General features: G+C 40.2%; 2 protein-coding genes across 2 annotated transcripts in view; both read left to right on the top strand.

The window, feature by feature from the left end:
- Positions 1-18,560, top strand: part of LOC145407685 (lachesin-like) — a 120,465-nt gene that overhangs the window by 44,217 nt on the left and 57,688 nt on the right. The gene's annotated exons all lie outside the window — the stretch shown is intronic.
- The window catches only part of LOC145407909 (sodium-dependent multivitamin transporter-like), a 327,055-nt gene continuing 322,059 nt past the window's right edge, over positions 13,565-18,560 (top strand). The window contains exon 1 of the mRNA XM_080278768.1: positions 13,565-13,569. The gene's annotated coding sequence lies outside the window, so the exon portion shown is untranslated. The remainder of the gene's footprint in view (positions 13,570-18,560) is intronic.

Raw genomic sequence — 18,560 nt, 5'->3', positions numbered from 1 at the left:
TCTCTTTTCTTCTTTGCAGCATTTTTCTTCCATGTTCCAGGCATGTTAAGTCTTTTCCGTGTACACTACACACTGGTCGTTCATTTTCCACAGGTGAATCACTGGAACTCATGACGTTGCGTAAATCCAAGTAAAAGGCTGAAATTAAAGGGCCAGCACTAAGAAACACGCACTAACCGCGGGCATTTAATGGCTACTGGTGCTACATGGCACTCAAGGACGTGCGTGATTGGTCGAGCGGCAGCATGTCAACATTGGTATCCGAGAAACGCACGCTTATTGGCCGGAGTTTGCACCGTGTGCCGCCACGAGCACGCCCGTGTACCCAGACTTGTTCACAGGTTTGGTGCACCCCAAAACATGTAAATTTGGCTCCTATTCTGTCTTATTGGAAGGTTGCTTTTACCTTGGCCCGACTTACCACGTGGTAGACTAAGGCTTCAAGGGTAATTTCCCGCAAAAATCTGAAAATCGCCATTGTGGATTACCCCTTCCCCTCCCCCTTAGTAGCAGGCGCCTCATATGTTCCTCAGTATTGTTCTAATGTGAGGTTTGAGAGTAGGATGATAAATTTTAAGTTACGTTTGAATTAGTAGAAAAAAATATTATACTTCTTTTGCATTTTTGTTTTTGGATAAATTTGCAGTTACGTATGAAGCTGATAAAAATAGTAAAGTAAAAAGATAGTAATGCAAACGCCAGGCAAGAGAGTATTCTTTTCCTACCCGTTTATATTTTGCTTTCGAAAATTCGCTAAGAAGTTCGCATAAAAATGAAAAAGTCTACGTTGAAAATGTTTGGATCTAAAGACCATTATTCCTTTACCTATTTTTTCGTTGTTTTTCTTTTGCACGATTTATATCATCTTCTTCTCCTATTTCATTTTCTTCTTCTTCTTCCTCTTACTTTTCCATATCTTCCTCTTATATTTTAATCTTCATTTTTTCACTCTGATATTGCTCTTATATTTCCGGGTTTCTCTGTACTGTTGTAGTTATTGGCCATATGATATTTTTCCTTTTTACTGTTTCTTTTTTTTTTTTAAATTCTTATCAGCCTTTTTGGCATATAAACAGTCTTTGCTAATTTGGTCTTTTCATATATTGGTCTTATTTATTTGCTGTGCTTTTATAGATTTTGGTATTATTCACATTTTTGACTTTCTGCTCTTTCTGGTCTCTTCCTGTTTTATCCTTTTCATATCTAATCTTTTTTAATTCCTGTTCTCTGTTTTGGCCTTTCGTTATTTTCGTCTTTTGTTGCTTTCAGCCTTTTAATACTGCTTTGCTTTGTGTTTTGATCCTTTCCACCGTTTGTTTTTTTGCCCGTTTATTTATTTTTTTTATCAATCTCTTGACCATCTGTCATGTTTTCTTTTCTTTTCTTTTCTTTTTCTTTTTTCTTTTTTTTTTTTTTTGGCAATAGAAGCAGAAATGAAAAAAGAAGAGTATACAAGTATAGATATGTTGAATGTGCATAGCTGCTCACACACAAAATTATTGTAACACACACACACACACACACACACACACACACACACCAGGCGATACCATTTACAAAAGTGTTAATTACAAAGTTGGTGGACAATTTTGGAAGAGCACACAGCTGGCTACCAGAGAGTGTCTTGCTGGGCTTCGAGTTGGCTTGTTATTTGTGTGTGTAATGAGGATTGTTGTGGTAGGCATGTAGTGTTGTTGACTTGTTGCTGGTTCTCTCTCTGTCAATCTCTTTTATCAGCCAGTCTATCTATCTACCTGTCTATCTATCTATCTACCTTGAAAAAACTGTATTAACCTCTTAAGAATAATGATTTTTAGTACTCGTATATCCTTGCTCCCAAAAAGCGAGTTTATTCACCTCTGAAGAAATCCCTAGAAGGAGAGACCCTTTGATGTGCAATATCCTAAGCCACTTCTTCCTTCCGCTTCCTTCTTTTTACACTTCCTTCCATCCTTCCTTTCTCCTGCTCCTTGCCCTTCCCCTCCCCCACCTCTTCCTCCTCTTCTTCCTCCTCCTCCTCCACCCCCTTCTTCTTCTTCTTCTTCTTCCTCTTCTTCTTCTTAATCTTCTTTTTCTTTTCTTCTTCTTCTTCATCTTCTTCTTCTCCTCCTCCTCCTCCTCCTCCTCCTCCTCCTCCTTCTTCTTCTTCTTCTTTGTCTCCTCTTCCTCCTCCTCCTCCTTCTTCTTCTTTTTCTTTTTCTCACTGTTACATGAATTTCTTTATCACTAAGTACATTTTCATAACTTTTCCTTGTTTTTCATTTTTCTTTTTTCATTTTTTAAAGGTCACAGTGTCGTATGGTAGCCTCCACGATATTGGAAAATTGTGCCAAAACTGAGAGTAAATATACAGCCTGGGATTAAGCGATTTTCTGACTCCTAAAACCTTAACAAAATAAATAAATAAAATTGGTGTCTGGGATTTTGTGGTACTGACTTTTTTTTTTCGCTTTTTTTTTTTCACAGAGATGTAGATTAGAATCGGTAGGTAGAGAGATAGATAAACTGAAAAGTAGATAAACTGAAGACTTAGGCATTTAGATGAGACAAAAATAGAATATGAAAAGATGTAACCTGAGGCAAAAAGAAATTATGTATTACTAGGAAAGGGTAACAGAGAGAGAGAGAGAGAGAGAGAAAGAGACAGAAAGACAATGCTCCCTGGTGGAAAGGAAATGAGGCGAGGAAATGTTATTGCGTTGGAGTACACTGCCAAGATCACATATGCAGGCAACAAGCAGCGTGCGGTTTACCATTCTACACAAGCAGTTTACATTTATCTCACTTTTTCTTTAATTTTTCTTTTCTCTCATTTTCTTTCTTTTCGAGGTAGACAAAAGACAGTCTGTATTTCGGATCTGGCAACTTAACCCCTTTACTACGATGATCTATTTTTATTTATTTTCCTTTTTTTTTGGGGGGGGGGGAGAATGACACCCTGTATTTCGGAACTGGCATCTTAACCCCTTCGCTTCGAGGACATATTTTTAATCTCATTCTTGCTACCTTTAGACGGTTTTATTTATCTTAGTTGATATTTTTTAGGGACCTGGCACGTCAAATAGTCTCCCTTAAGCCCTTCACTACAAGACGTATCCCTTAAGTTGAATAGATCTGTCTGGAGAAAGTAACAACTGGAAAACACATTATTGGATTTTATGGGTTAAAATAATTATAATAATGATGATAATAATAATAATAATAATAATAATAATAATAATAGAAAATATGTCCTCAGATTCAAGTCGCTAAAATAAGAAGGAAAAAGAAGATTTAAAAAATGCAGACAATTTTAACCTGGAACAAAATTTAGACACACAGAGAAGAACGACTAAAAAAATGGTCTTCTCGTCATAAAAACCTGTAGCCTTAAAATACACATAAAAATCCCCCCCTAGCGTGCAAATCCCCCTTCCTTTCGTGACCGTACCTGTTAAGGAAGTTCCGGTTCCACGTTACACCTGGCTACATGCGTTCATTCTTCATTTGCTATTTTGAGTTTGTCTTCCCTATTTTAGCTATTTTCTTTTCCTTTCCCCCTCCCCTCTCTCTCTCTCTCTCTCTCTCTCTCTCTCTGCGTTCACTCTTCACTAGCTATTTTGAATCTGTTTTCGTTCTTCTTTTCAACTAGTTTTTTCTTTCTTTTCTTTTCTCCTCTCTCTCTCTCTCTCTCTCTCTCTCTCTCTCTCTCTCTCTCTTACCTTCACACTTTTAGGCTTCCATAACTCGCTTGGCATTCGATGGAAGAGCATACTAGAGTTATTCCGAACACTGAAGGGCTCCGCCAGACCTGTGCCACCTTCACCCCTTTGCTATGAGTTAAATGCGTCTCCTTGGCTTCTAGTCAAATCAACTCTCCAATTTAACTGGACTTTGGCATCAACTAAGCTCAAAAGGGTTCGGAATCGTGGTAAAAATAAATGAATAAATAAGCTGCTGAAAGTATTAATATTTATTTTGGATATTACACCATAAGTTTGTTGTTGTTGTTATTGTTGATGTTGTTGTTCTTGTTCTTGTTCCTCTCTTCTTCTTCTACTTCTTCTTCTTCTTCTTTTGTTGCATATATATTTTCAGTATTAAACGGACTCATAAAGTACAAGAGGATAAAAAGATGCAAAGTGTGGAATAAATCGCTGGGGAAGAAGTGCTACGAGATCTCCAATGCTCAAAAGAATCGCTTCCATGTTACCTTGTCCTCCATCATCATGCTGCCATCTCCCTAACTCACGCTCCACTCACTCATACCACTCCACCCCCATCCCTCCCATCTCATCCTCGGTCTCCCCCTCTACCCCCTTCCTCACAAACACTCTCCTAGTCAGTCTCTCACTCTCCATTCCCTCCTGTCTGAAACGCCAATCATACGTGTTCAGTTTTAAGCATCTTTTCTACCAAGCCCAGATTTTAACGAGGATGGGCAGCGGGAGGGGACGCTTTGTTTTTCTACTCCTACTAGCGCCAGACGATTTGTTTCCAGCAGGGTGAGTCATGGGGGCCCGAGAGTGTCAATACCACTGGACCTCTAATTCTACACTAGCGCCAGACGATTTTATTCATCTGAGAGTGAGTCATAGGAGCCCGAGAGTGTCAATACCACTGGACCTCTAATTTCACACTAGCGCCAGACGATTTTATTCATCTGAGAGTGAGTCATAGGAGCCACAGTGTCTACGTAGATGGACAGGTGCAGAGGCAAGATATTAAGGAAGCCAAAGGAATACTGACGTGGAAGAATTGAGGGAAATGGCTTGTGGAAAAAGGCTTGGAGATCGGGACGTATTCTAAGGGAGTAGCACATTTTCCTTTGCGATTTTTTGTCTAGTGCACCTTTATAGTTTATTTTGTCACACACACACACACACACACACACACACACACACACATAGACAAAGATATAGATAGGTAGATAGATAGCTTTAGTATTAAAATAATTTGCATTAATATTATACAAGATATTTTTCGGATGTAATGCACTCAATAAAGCGCTCAGGAAGAGACGTTGCGAATTTGCCAAGAAGCCACTTATTTCTCTATTTCTTTATTTACTTATTTTCATGACTATTTTATTCCCCTTATAGAAACTGAACGCATCCTAAGAGTAAAAATTAGAGTCTAACTTCTCTGTTTCCTGTTTCTCAGTTCCCCTTGACTGTGACAGAAGGAATTATTACAATTATTAATACGAGGACTATTAGAACGGTTACCATGGCAGCCTTAGTGAGTTCAGCAGATGGACAGATGGATGAATGGATAGACAGATAAATAGATAGGTATATAGGTAATATAGATAAGTAGATAGGTAGATGGATGGATGGATGGAGAGAGGGAGGGATGAATGGATGGATAAGATAAATGGACAGACAGTTTATATATATATATATATATATATATATATATATATATATATATATATATATATATATATATATATAGATAGAGAGAGAGAGAGAGAGAGAGAGAGAGAGAGAGAGAGAGAGAGAGAGAAAGAGAGAGAGAGAGAGAGAGAGAGAGAGAGAGAGAGAGAGAGAGGGAGGGAGAGAGAATCAGAAAAGAATTAACAGAACACAAAGGCACACATTTTAAAAAACTCGAATCACCTCAGCTATCTGATCGGATTCCTCTGAAAAGACAAAAGAATAATAGAGATGAAAAATAATCGGATAGAAATGCAACAGGTGAAAAAAAAAAAACAAATGAAAATAAACAACAATGCAAATGAAAAAATAAGAGAGAAAAAAACAGAGAGAGAGAGAGAGAACAGAGTGCATAAAATCCCGTTCTACTTAAAAATTTCAAAAACTGTTTGCCTCACAACACAGTGAGTTTTTGAAATGCTGCTTTCACTCTCAACTCTGACATTCTGGCGAGTGGTTAGGTTAGGTTAGGCTAGGTTAGGTTATAGTAAGTTAGGTTGTGTTGGGCTGGATTGCGTCTGTTGGCTTTGATTTGATTCTGTTCGGTTTGCTCAGGTTCGGTTCGGTTTGGATAGTGAAGGTTAGTTAGATAATGCTTGGTTAGTTTAAGTTTGTTTGGGTTAGGTCAAGTAAGAGTAAGTGAGGTTTGGTAATTTTAGCTTAGATTAGTTAAAGTTGAGCTAGGTTAGGTTAGTTTATGTTATGTTTAGTTAGGTCAGATCAGGGTACATTAGGTGAGGGTAAATAATATGAGTTAAAGGTGTCTCAGTGGGCTAAACTTCACGACCTTATGGCTAGCAGGTTTCGGTTATGCTGTTATCTGCTACGTTATATGAGGCAAGATAAGGTTAGGTTAAGAAAGATTAGGTTGGATGAGGTTAGCTTGAGCCAGGTTTCGTTATGGTATGTCATTAAACTGGATTATTTCATGTTTTTTTATGATACGGTAGGTTAGGTTATGCCAAGTTAGGCTAGTTTAGATTATTTTAAGTTATTCTGGGTTAGTTTAGGTTAGGTCATATTAGGTTAGGTCAGGTTGAATTCCAGTCTTTGGTGGATTGAAAAATATCTTATTGTTGATTCTGCCGTGCTTGCCTCGCGTGTGTATGCTCTCACTTATATTTCTCAGTCTTTTTCCTGCTGCTCTTCTGTCGTTGTTTTTATTCATTTTTTTCTAGTCCTTTCATATTTTCCTTCTGTCGCTGCTGCCTTGTGTGTGTATTGTCTCACGTCTGTTTCTCTACTTTTTCTTTCCTGCTCTTCTGTCTTCCTGTTCGTATTCTTTTATCTCTCCCTCCCCCTCCTTTTTTTTTCCTTTCATATCTCCCTTTTACCGCTGCTGTCTAGTGTGTGTATTCTCTCACTTCTGTTTATCAATCCTCTCCTTGATGCTTTTCTGTCATTCTTTTCTAATTCTTCTATAATTCATTTTCTCGATCCTTCCATATCATTTTTCAGAATTTTCACTTTTATTCTTTTGCCTATATAATTGTATTCTTATCCTCTCCCATTTCTGCTTTCCTCTTTCCTCAAGTTTTCTCATTACTTTTTTTCTGTTTTGATTCTCATGTCCTTTCAGTTCAGCTATATATATTCTTACGTTTATTCAACTGTCCTCTCATGTCTATACTTCCGTTCTTTCTACCTTTATCATCTTCTTCCGCTTATTGCTATCTTTTTTTCCACACTTCGGTTTTTCTGTTCTCCCAAATTTCCTGTTCTTGTCGCTTTTCATAATTCTGTCCCTAACTTTTCGTTCCTTCTCCTCTCTCTCTCTCTCTCTCTCTCTCTCTCTTTAATTTACGGTATTTCAATTATTCCTTTCTCCTCACTTCTCAGCGTCAATCATCTCGTTCTTCTTATTTTCTTTTTCATCCCATTCTCATATCTAGATTTCAGTTCTCTCTCTCTCTCTCTCTCTCTCTCTCCCCAGCTCTTTCCACTTGCATCCCGCTGTCCATTTCTCAGGGGTAAAATCACAGAACACAGAGCATGCTTGACACTTTCCTTCCCCGTCGTGTTCTCTTTCAGTTTGTGTTTTATTTACTGTGATTCAGTTTCGTCTGGATCCTGCTATAAGCCTTTTTGATTAAGTTATTCGTGTGATTGTGTTTCATTTTGGATTTATTTTATCTATTAGCCACTCTATCTGTCTGTCTATTTGTCATTCTGTCTGTCTGTCTGTCTGTCTCTCTCTCATAAAAACAGTATATACACTTTGTTTATATTAACTTGACCTAGTAAAAGTACCTGTACGGAATGAATTATTGTTCCTAACTCATTCACTTTCCCACACACAAACATATCCACTTCTCTTCACTAAGTTATTCACACTCACTCAATCACTCACCCTTTCACTCACTCATTCACTCACTCACCCACCCTCTGAATCACGCTCACTCACTCACTCATTCAATTTCACACTCAGTCACTCGCTCGCTCACTCATTCACCCACTCACTCACTCACTCACCCACTGAATCATTTACTCACTCACTCACTCACCCACCCACTGAATCATTGTCACTCACTCACTCGCCCTCTCACTCACTCACTCATTCACCCTCTTTCTCTCTCTCTCTCACAATCACTAGCCCTCTCACTCACTTACTCTCTCACTTATGCACTCACTCACTCACTCACTCACTCACTCACTCACTTCAGCCATTCATGATCTCAGCACATATTTCGGTCTCACGTTCGCTCTATTTTTCACTGACCTTAAAAATGAAAAGAAAATTGACAAGTGAGCGAATGATTCTTTCAGGTGAGCGCAAAGGAGACTGGGATGGGAGGCAGTTTCACCTTACTTCGTTTGGGCTTTTATTGTTTCGGGTGTTTTTCGGGTCGTGTTGAGGTGTGTGTGTGTGTGTGTGTGTGTGTGTGTGTGTGTGTGTGTGTGTGTGTGTGTGTGTGTGTGTGTGTGTGTGTGTGTGAAGGCATAGATGTATGGACTGGAAAGTGTGTAGTTATGATGGTATGTGTTTATCTGTTTGTCTGTCTGTCTGTCTTTCTTTCACCTGCTCCCACACACACACACACACACACACACACACACACACACACACACACACACCAACTCTTCACTCACACGAAAACATTCTCTCTCTCCTTCCAAGATAATTCATGTTTATTATGCCTCAGTGTATAGGTATTTTCGTGGGGCTGTGAATAGATCGTTAAGGCAATGGTGTTAAGGGTGAAAATAGCATCTAAATTGCCGTAGGAATGACTCTTATAGATCTCTGTTTTTGTATATTTTTTCCGTGGCTGTATGTCTCTTTACTCTTTTTTTTGTAAATATTGGACTGAGTTTCCTCTTTTTGATCTCATCTGTTCTCTCCTCTTATTTTCTTTTCCGTTCTTTTCTGTTCTTTTGTCTTGTCTTCTTTTCTCTTCTCTTCTCTCTCTCTCTCTCTCTCTCTCTCTCTCTCTCTCTCTCTCTCTCTCTCTCTCTCTCTCACACACACACACACACATACATCCAACAGTCACCATAGTACCCCCAACCATCCCCCCCCCCAGCATTCTTCCTCTCGCCCACCATCTTCCCCACCATTCCCCATAGCCCTCCTCAACTCACCCTTCCCTCCAACATCACTCATCGCATCATTACATCACTTTAACACGGCTATACTCCTCTTTTCCCCATTCCTCTTCGCTGCCTATCACCACATCATCCCACCCACCTCCTTCCATTTCCTCCTGTCACCCCCAGTTCCTTCATCTCCACCAGTCCACTCAGTACACCCAGTATCCCCCTCCTTCACCTGTACTCCACCTATTCTCCCTCATTCCTCCACCACTCCTAATTCCCCAACACTTCCATTTCACACCCTTTCTCCCCACTAAACCCCATTCTTCCAGTACCCTCCTTTCCTCCTCTTCCCGCACCACCCCTCCTCTTCCCCCTTCCCCCATCCCCACCCCACGAAGGCAAGGTAGAGGGGGAGTGAGTGCGAGTCAGGTTGAAAGGAGTTAATCACCACTAATTTGATGTTCACACCTTGCTGCCCACACTAATCACGCTGCAAAGGGTCGCCTGAGAGTGCATTACCTCCCAGGCCAATCCCACCTGACTACTTCCGTCCCTGTGTCTGTCTGTCTCTGTCTGTCTTGCGTGGCCTGTTTGCTCTCTCCCCACCTCTGTCCATCTCTTTATCTGTCTATCTGTCTGTCTGCCTGCCTGTCTGTCTGTTTGATCTTTGTCACCGTCTCTGTTCATCTGTTTGTCTTTGCCTCTGTCTTTTGTGATCCTTTTGCTCTCTCTCACCATTTTTGTCCATTTGTCTGTCTATCAGTCTGTCTGTCTGTCTGTCCTGTTAATATACTGATAAAGCATTAATAATTCAACCAGACAATTCAAAGTGCACAATCTAACTTATAGGTGATATTTTATGTTGGTAAAATTTGCTACTCCTTCAGTCTGACTTAATTTGGGAGAATATTAAATCTCCACCCATTACCTTCATTTTAAATGATTTTATTCCAGATTTATTCCACATCATTCTTATGTTACTATGAACTTCCCTAGAAAATGTTAGTGAATAGGCCTACTGATTTATTTATTTATTCATTGTGGGGCCGGGGGGGTTGTGAGAGGTGATGGGCCAAAGGAGGACGGACAATGGAAAAATTCTTCATCAGTGCACTACAGCTCACTTCGACGTTCCCCTTAAGGATTTGTGTGTGTGTGTGTGTGTGTGTGTGTGTGTGTGAGAAAGAGAGAGGGCAGCATTCTCGTTCCCTAAGAAGGTTTCGTGAAACCTCTTCTTCAGCGATTAATTTTGCTGACAGTACACAGAGGGAAAGAAATGGGTCTCCTTTGTAGGTTGCATCCTTTTAAACACATGTAGCTCTCTTCAGTCAGAATTGGTATGCCTCTCTCTTTCTCTCTCTCTCTCTCTCTCGCGTGCCTCCCTCCTGTCTCTCACCTCTCCACCTACTCCCTCCCACTTTTCTCTCACACACTATTTTCTCATTCATTTTTTTCTTTGTAATATACTGTACTTTCCTGTCTCCCTTTACTATCTCTTTTTCTTTGATCTCTTTACTTGTGATAAGGACGGGAGTGTGTTTTCTTAAATTTCCCTTTTCTATCTTACTTAATCTTCTTTCTGTTTATTCTCTTTTCTTTTTCATTTTTACTTTTTTTCGTTTCTTAATATGTCATTTTGAGTTTTTTCCCTTATTCCCTGTGTGTGGGGGGGGAGGGAAGTTCTGTGTGTGTGTGTGTGTGTGTGTGTGTGTGTGTGTGTGTGTGTGTGAGAGAGAGAGAGAGAGAGAGAGAGAGAGAGAGAGAGAGTGAGTGAAGATGTCTCTCTTTCACATGGTTTTCTGTATCCTTTCACATACTATTTTTTTTTTCATTTATTCGAATTTAATTTCGTTATCGTTGTCATTGATAGTTCTGTTATTAAGTTCTTTTTCACCCTTACTTCTACGATTCCATTTGTTGTTCATGAAATCAGCAATTCACAAACTTACGATCAAATTCTTTGTCTTAAAATTTGTTGCCGTAGGAAAGACGAGGTGTGGATAGTACAAAAAATATCTTCCTAGTATCTCTTGCTATTCCCGCATAAATAAATCTTAGTTACAACAATATTCTGGTCGTAAGCTTGTTTGTGCAGCTGGCCTCTGAACCCGAAGCTAATCTCTATACAACGAGGCGACTCTCTTACATTGATTGAAGTCGTCTGGCGGCAGGAAGATTATAGCATACAAGTCGCCATCGTGCTATAGACGATGATGAAGATTGCTTTTGATCTCTTCAGTGCGAGGAGACGTTTTTGAGCTCAATAAAATCGCCTTCTGGTAATTTGTAGTTGTAACCCCAGGCTCATCTGAACATCAAGTCAGTGGACTCAGGCCTGCCTTTCTTTTGTAGTCCTTCATCGTCCTCCTTTTGGGGGATAGGGAGGGAAGTGAGGGAAGTTTGTGTACCTGGGCAGTTAACCCGCCCTGTTGTATCAGTGCCACCCCATGAAAGCATCCCTCTCCAGCAGCTCTCCTGGTAAAAAGAATGTTTATAAAAAGATGACCTCGTATTCTCTCAACACTGACTGAACAAATCACATGGTCAATCAATAAAAAATTGTTACTCCCAGTTCTCCGTGAATATCAGCAATATGTACCACAATACTAACAAGCACTACATTTAGACATGTTTGTTTACACTTATAAACACTTGCTATCCTCTGTTCCATCCTGCACAGACCAACAACATTCATCAAGCACTCCACTACCTAGCAATGGCCGCTAACAACTGTGCTTCCTAGCCAGTGTAAGGGAAAAATACTATTATCTTAAAAAATGAGGGTCATGTAGAGACTGAATGGTCAACTAAACAGTTGTGCTGATATTAAACGAAGAACGAGAGGTGTAATCTTAGAGGGTGTGTGTGCCTTGTGTTACCTAGCCATAGTTGCTGACAAATGTACTGCTTCAGGCCAATGTAAGAAAAACGCTACTGTGTATCAGTGAAGAATATGTATAAATACACGAACAACAAAAGGAAGGGAAGATCTGAAACGAAGATAGAATATAGTGGAGGGAGAGTGTAGTAGGTGTGATGGTGGTGGAGGGTGTTGTGGCCATCACTCACCGACCTGCTGATAAGGCGATGCTGTGTCGTCACGTTCGGCCAGGGTTGGTACTAATTTGTTCACTGTATTCCTTTACAACTCTAATACTGCCCCTTACTCCTGTATGTAATACATCATACGAATACCTCTGTATTTCATAACATAAAGTGTAACCTATTTAGCAAAAGGTATGTGGCTACACCCAAAAAATGGTGTGGCTACACCCACGAATGTCCAGTTACTAACTCTATATAACTGTACTGGCTGAAGTAGGTGTATGGCAAGACCCACCCTATTGTGTTAGCACTCTGAACCTTTTACAACAATAAATATTTCAATTCAGTTCACTTGCCTTCCATCCACTTTCCTACCAGCACACTCTATCTCCATCTGTTTTCCATCTCTCTCTCTCTCTCTCTCTCTCTCTCTCTCTCTCTCTCTCTCGCTCTCTCGCTCTCTCTCTAATCCCACTCCTTTCCTCACTCACTCGCTCCTACCCTAATGACAAACCAGAAACCCCTCTTTCTCTCTTCCTTTCAGCCCTATATAAGCCCCAAGTCAGCACCCTAAGCACGCCACCTCTCTCTCTCTCTCTCTCTCTCTCTCTCTCTCAACATCCACACCACACCATCACCCTACCAAACGAGTACACTACCTCACTCTACCCCACCTCATACCACACCACACCACACCACACCACACCACACCACACTACACCACACCTCTCCTACAGTCCTTGGAAGCTGGTATTTGAAGTCCACGAATCAAGACTTCACGCCAGGAAGTTGATTTTTTTATGGTTTTCTCTCTTTCTCTCTCTCTCTCTCTCTCTCTCTCTCTTTTTGGTATTTTTTCACATCCTGTTTTTCTTCCTCTGCAGTCGCGATGAATATACACTAAGTTGCGTTGCTGCAAGAATGACTATTACACAAGAGAGCAAATAATTTTCCTAATGATATGCAGTACATTTATTTATTTTTCTTTATATTTATGAGAGTGAGTCAGAAGAAAGCTAAGAATATTAACTTCCTTTTTTGTTTATCGTTCCTTCCCTCAGGCGATTTTAATAAACCTAAGTGAGGCCTTTCGTGCTGGAGAGGTTTGTTGAGGCTGGATCTAACCCCCTTGTGATACGAAAAACCTCTCAACCTGAGGAAAATCGTCTGAAGTTAACAAAAATCAAAGAAAAATACGTCTTGAATGTTTTTAAAAGTCGTATGTAATCCCCCTGCGATTCAAAAAGCCTTTCTTGGGCTGAGGAAAATCGTCTGAAGGTAACAAGAACGAAGTAAAGAAAATCACCGTACAGGAAGGGATTAAACCAAAAACATACACCAGTTGGTACACAGAAGCATCAAGGAATATCCGAACTATTGGATTTAAAACTGAAGATGAGACTGCAAGAATGGAAAAAAAAAAGGAAAATTGTCTGAAGGTAACAGAAATAAAACAGAATAAGCTACCGTAATGAAGGGGTTAAACCAAGATCATACATAATTTAAAAGAGAGAGATTTTAGGAATATCAGGAGAATTGGAATTAAAGATCGAAAGAGAAAAACAAAAAAGTGGAAGAAAGGTCAAGGTGGACTTAACCCAGGAAGCATCCATGACGGGGCTCAAATTTTTCCATACAGTCTTGATAGGGAAGGCACCGTAACTCCTCTTCCTTAGCGATTTATTCTTGGATATTAACACCTTATCATTTACTTGTAGTTTGCCACCACTGTTTAGTATTTACGTTCTGAGAGTAACCTAGTTCCGTCAGATGAAGGTAAATTGACTGCAAATGTTGAAACTTTTGAAAATAATGCAGTACATTTTTGTCAGGGTGTATTTGCCACTACTATACAGAGAGAGAGAGAGAGAGAGAGAGAGAGAGAGAGAGAGAGAAAGAGAGAGAGAGAGAGAATAATAAATAAGGAAAGCAGGATACAGTGCCGGTAAAGGGGTGGCGGTAAACTTTTGCTTATGGTTGTAAATGCTCAGTGTTATGAGGTTTGTGAATAATACTCGTTTTCACACCCACCCACACCCACCCACACACATATATTCATTTTCCAACCCAGGACCTGCCTCTCAATCCATATCCTTAGGAGTATCGACAAAGCTTCATGTGATAATGGTGAAACAAGGGTGTGATGAAGGATGGTGACAGAGAGAACAAGATTCCCTATATTTCCCCTTCTTGGAGGTGTGGTGCGGTGAGGTGAGGTACGGTGCGGTGTCTTGTGGTGCGGTGGGAGGGTGGTGAATATGTGATGTGGTATGATGAACTCTTGGTGTGGTGAGAAAGAGGTGTGGTTTGGTGTGGTTAGGTTTTTGTGTGGTAAGGGTTTGGTGTGGTGTGGGGTGGTGTTGAGAGGGTGTGGTTTGGTGTGGCGCAGTAAGGCTGTGGTGTAGTGTGGTATTTTTATGAGTTAGGTATGATGAGACTAATGTTATAAAACCATAAGATGATATCAACAGCACAAGTGGACGTCAAAAATATATATATATATCCCTCTAAGAAAAGGTTTATAGATCCCAAGACGACACGAAGAAAATGAGAAAAATAAAGAAAATAAAGCCAATCTTCATTAATAATCCAAGCAACACATACTGCTCCCTCCATCAGGCTCCTGTCTCCTTACCCAAATTCCTTGCCTTCCGGAGTCCAGGATTAATGAGAGAGAGAGAGAGAGAGAGAGAAAGAGAGAGAGAGAGAGAGAGAGAGTGCGTGTTTTTACCTAGTTGTGTCCTAAGCTCGTGTTATCCTGTCGACACATCTACTTTTATCCTATCTATTTGCGTGCGCGTGTGTGTGTGTTGGGGGGGGGGATGGAGTTGAGTGCAAAAAGTCTTAATTTCCGTCCCCTGTCATATTAGTCACATCATCTAAGCTCTTCAAAGTACGAAAAAATGCATAAAAAGCTCAGGTTCCTTTGACTCACTCTCGGCTCTGTTTTAATGCCTGGCGATATCTGGCATAGAACACTAGAGTTGTCTCGACCAAGAGAGAGTTAATAGTGACAGTACCAATAATCTCAGGCTCTAAATGACAGTAAAAATAATAGCAGGCTCTAATGATAATCAAATTAATGACAGGCTCTAAATTGCAATAACATAATAGTTTGGGGTTATGAGCCTGAAGGTAAACTTACACCCCAAAAACGTCTGATAATTTCCCGTCTTTATATATTAAAACAATGAACGAGGCATATCACAGTAATCAACAATAATGTGTTATAAATACGCATGCCTGCTGTTTTTACTAGCACATCAAATATAAAGAATGTTACACAGCATATGAAATCCATTATAGATATATAAATATTTACCCGAGGAAATAAAAGAAAAAAAGAGAACAACAACATTCATTCTGAAGATACATTTTTGGAGAGAGAGAGAGAGAGAGAGAGAGAGAGAGAGAGAGAGAGAGAGAGAGAGAGAGAGAGAGAGAGAGAGAGAGAGAGAATAATTCTTTGCCGAAGCTAATTTTTGGAGAGTGAAAAATAGAAAAAGAATAAAAAATTCCTAAATCAAAGCGTTTCCCCACAAACAAGGACGAAGCCTGTCACTTTCCTTAATGCATTTTCCTCCCTTGATTAAGGCCTTCATATTCGTATATTAATTTCACGGCTGCCCAGCCACCGGGAACCGTAACTGACCCGGTACCGAATTCACCTGCTGCGAGGCACACAATTCACCTGCTGCGCGAGAGGCACAGAATTCACCTACTGAGATACATTTTTACATACATACATACATACATCTCTCTCTCTCTCTCTCTCTCTCTCTCTCTCTCTCTCTCTCTCTCTCTCTCTCTCTCAATATAGGCTATAGACAGATAGACAGGTAGATAAATAGATAGGTAGATAAATTAATAGATAGATAGATATAACGCAAATAAAACTGGAAGTGAGGGGGAAGTAACCAGTGAAAAAATAGTGCAAATGATGATAAGGGTGAAAGAAGGAAGATATCGGAGAGGGAAGTGAAATGTGAGAAAAATGTAAGAGAAGGGGGGAGATACAAAGAAGAAAAGAGAAATGAAGGGAAGAAAAGGGAAGGGAAGGCATGGAGAGGGAGAGAAGAGACAAATGAGGAAAGGGTTTGTAGGGGAGGGGAAGCTGAATGACCGAAAGATGAGAGTAAGGAAGGAAAGAAAAGGAAGAGGGGGGGGGGACAGTGAGAACGAAAAGGAAGGAAACGGAAGCGGTGGAGAGGAAATGGGAGAAGAGAAGATGGAAGAGAAAGAAAAAGAGAATTCAAGGGAACGAAAAGAATAAGCAGAGAAGAAAGAGAAGGGAGGAAACGGGATGAGAAAATGCCAGAAGGGAAGGCATAGAAAGAAAGTGGGAGATGAAAATGTAAAGAAAAAGGAAGGGAAAGGAATAGAAATGAAGAGGAAGAAACTGTAAAGGAGGGAAGGATGCAGAAGGGATGCAAATATATGGAAAGGGAAGAAAGGAAATCGAGGCAATAAACAAAGCAGAAAGGATGGCATAAAAAGACATGGAAGAACTAGTGAAGGAGATGCGACTGGAAATCAGAGAAAGCAAACTGAATGGAGATGATCAGAAAGGGGAAATGAAGACGTAGAGACATGGCAAACTGTAGTAATCAGATAAAATGACAAACTGAATGTACCAAAATGGCGATTTACGAGGGAGCCCGGGGGACGAGACCAACTTCCCCTGTTTGTTTACCTCTGACATGACGTTTACGGCTTTCGGGATCATTTCGGCGCTACACTGTCTCGCCCCCTTCCCACTTCTCCATTTTGGCCGATAATCCCGCCTCCTATCCCCTGCCTCATAGCCTTTATCAACGTGGTAGTGGCTGTGGTGTCTTTGTCGGTCTGGGGGGTGATGTATGTTGGAGGCAATTCTGTGGTGTCGATTCGGTAATGGTCCTTTATTCCCTCTTGGTCACTCGGTCAGACATCTCGCCCCTTTACGCAGTTCTGGGTGTATAAATCTCTCTCTCTCTCTCTCTCTCTCTCTCTCTCTCTCTCTCTCTCTCTCTCTCAACTCACCCCGCATTTTGGTTAGCCTCCACTAGACCTCTCTCTCTCTCTGTCTCTCACTCTCTCTCTCCTTTTCTTTCTCTCTTTCTCTCTCACACACACACACACACACACTGATATAATCTATTTTTTCCCTCCTATGTCTCTTCTTCCATTTTCTCCATGTTCACTTTGTATCATTTTTAATTTAGGTTATTTTTATTCTTAGCCAACGATTTAATTTTCTTGTTCTTGTTTTATGATTTTTTGGGGGGAGGGTTACTTGTTCTTGTAGCTGTTCTTTTCTACTGTTTATGATTTTAATTTTCTGCTTCTCCTTTTTCCTCCAATCTCTCTCTCTCTCTCTCTCTCTCTCTCCTTTTATTCACCCTCTGTTTCAATTTCATTTTACCTCTGTTTGTTAATGGTTTTCGTCTTCCTCTGTTTTGTTTTGCTTTAGGTGGAGATTCGGATTTTTTCTTTATTTTTGTTTGTTTGGCCTCTCCTTCTTTTACTGTGTGTTTTGTTTGTGGTTTTCTTGCACTGTTTATCATTTATTTTCTCTCGCTTTTTCCTTATCCAATGCCTTTATTTAGGTGATTTTTCTCTCCGCTATTTCTTTTCTTTATTCGCTTTCACCTCAATTCTTGTCCTTTTTTCTATTGTGTTTTTTTTTTCTGTTTTTGCCCTTACTCTTTTTTACCATTCTTCCAACTAGACATAGCTAAGCTCTTCTCTTTTTTTATGTATATTTTCTTCTCTCTCTATACATCGTCTCCACAAGCCTATTTTTTTTCATAGCTTTTATCGATCATTTTTCTTTTCTCCCTCACACAGCGTCTTTTCAGTGTATTATTCTCTTTCATTTCATTTATTTCTTACTTTTCATATCTTTTATTTTTCACCACCCTCTTGTTTTCTCCTTTAAATTTATATATTTCTTCCTCAGATCCGTATTTCATTTTTTTTACACGCTTTTCTGTCTTTTTAGCTTTTTTCTCCATTTTCTTGGATATCTTTCTCCAAAACTCACCTTCGTATTTATTTTTGCTCTCTCTCTCTCTCTCTCTCTCTCTCCTTTATCTCCATTGTTATCAAGCACACCCTACATACCTTTATCCAAATTAAATATTCCTAAGCTTGTTTCGTCCTTTCTCTTACTTCTCTTTCTCTTTCTCTCTCTCCAAACGTGTCTACCTTTTCTCTTTTCGTTTTTCCTTTCCTTTCCTCTTTTCCCTCCCTTCCCAAACACTTCACAATTACCATGCCTTCTGTCTGTCTCTCTCTTTCTCTGTCCCTCTACCTCTCTCTCTCTTTCTCTTTCCCCCTCTCTTTCTCTTTCTCTCATTTTTGGTTACACTTCAACTGGGACTGTTTTTATTTCGAGTCCCTCCTCCCTCGGTCCCCTCCCTCCCTCCCTCCTCCCCTCTCTCCTTTCCCCTCCCTTGTTTCCCCTCCTCTCCCTCTCTCCCTCCCTCTGGCTACTTCCTCCTTCTCTCCTCCCCTCCCCCTTGCTATTTCCTCCTTCTCTCCCTTCTCTTCTCTTCATTATCCCATTTGGTCCCTCCT

The sequence above is a fragment of the Coenobita brevimanus genome, chromosome 74 (assembly GCF_032717465.1).
Source record: "Coenobita brevimanus isolate Jiangsu-jjx chromosome 74, ASM3271746v2, whole genome shotgun sequence".
NCBI lineage: Eukaryota > Metazoa > Arthropoda > Malacostraca > Decapoda > Coenobitidae > Coenobita > Coenobita brevimanus.
The sequence above is the reverse complement of the archived record's forward strand: the minus strand, read 5'-3'. Positions and strand labels throughout refer to the sequence as shown.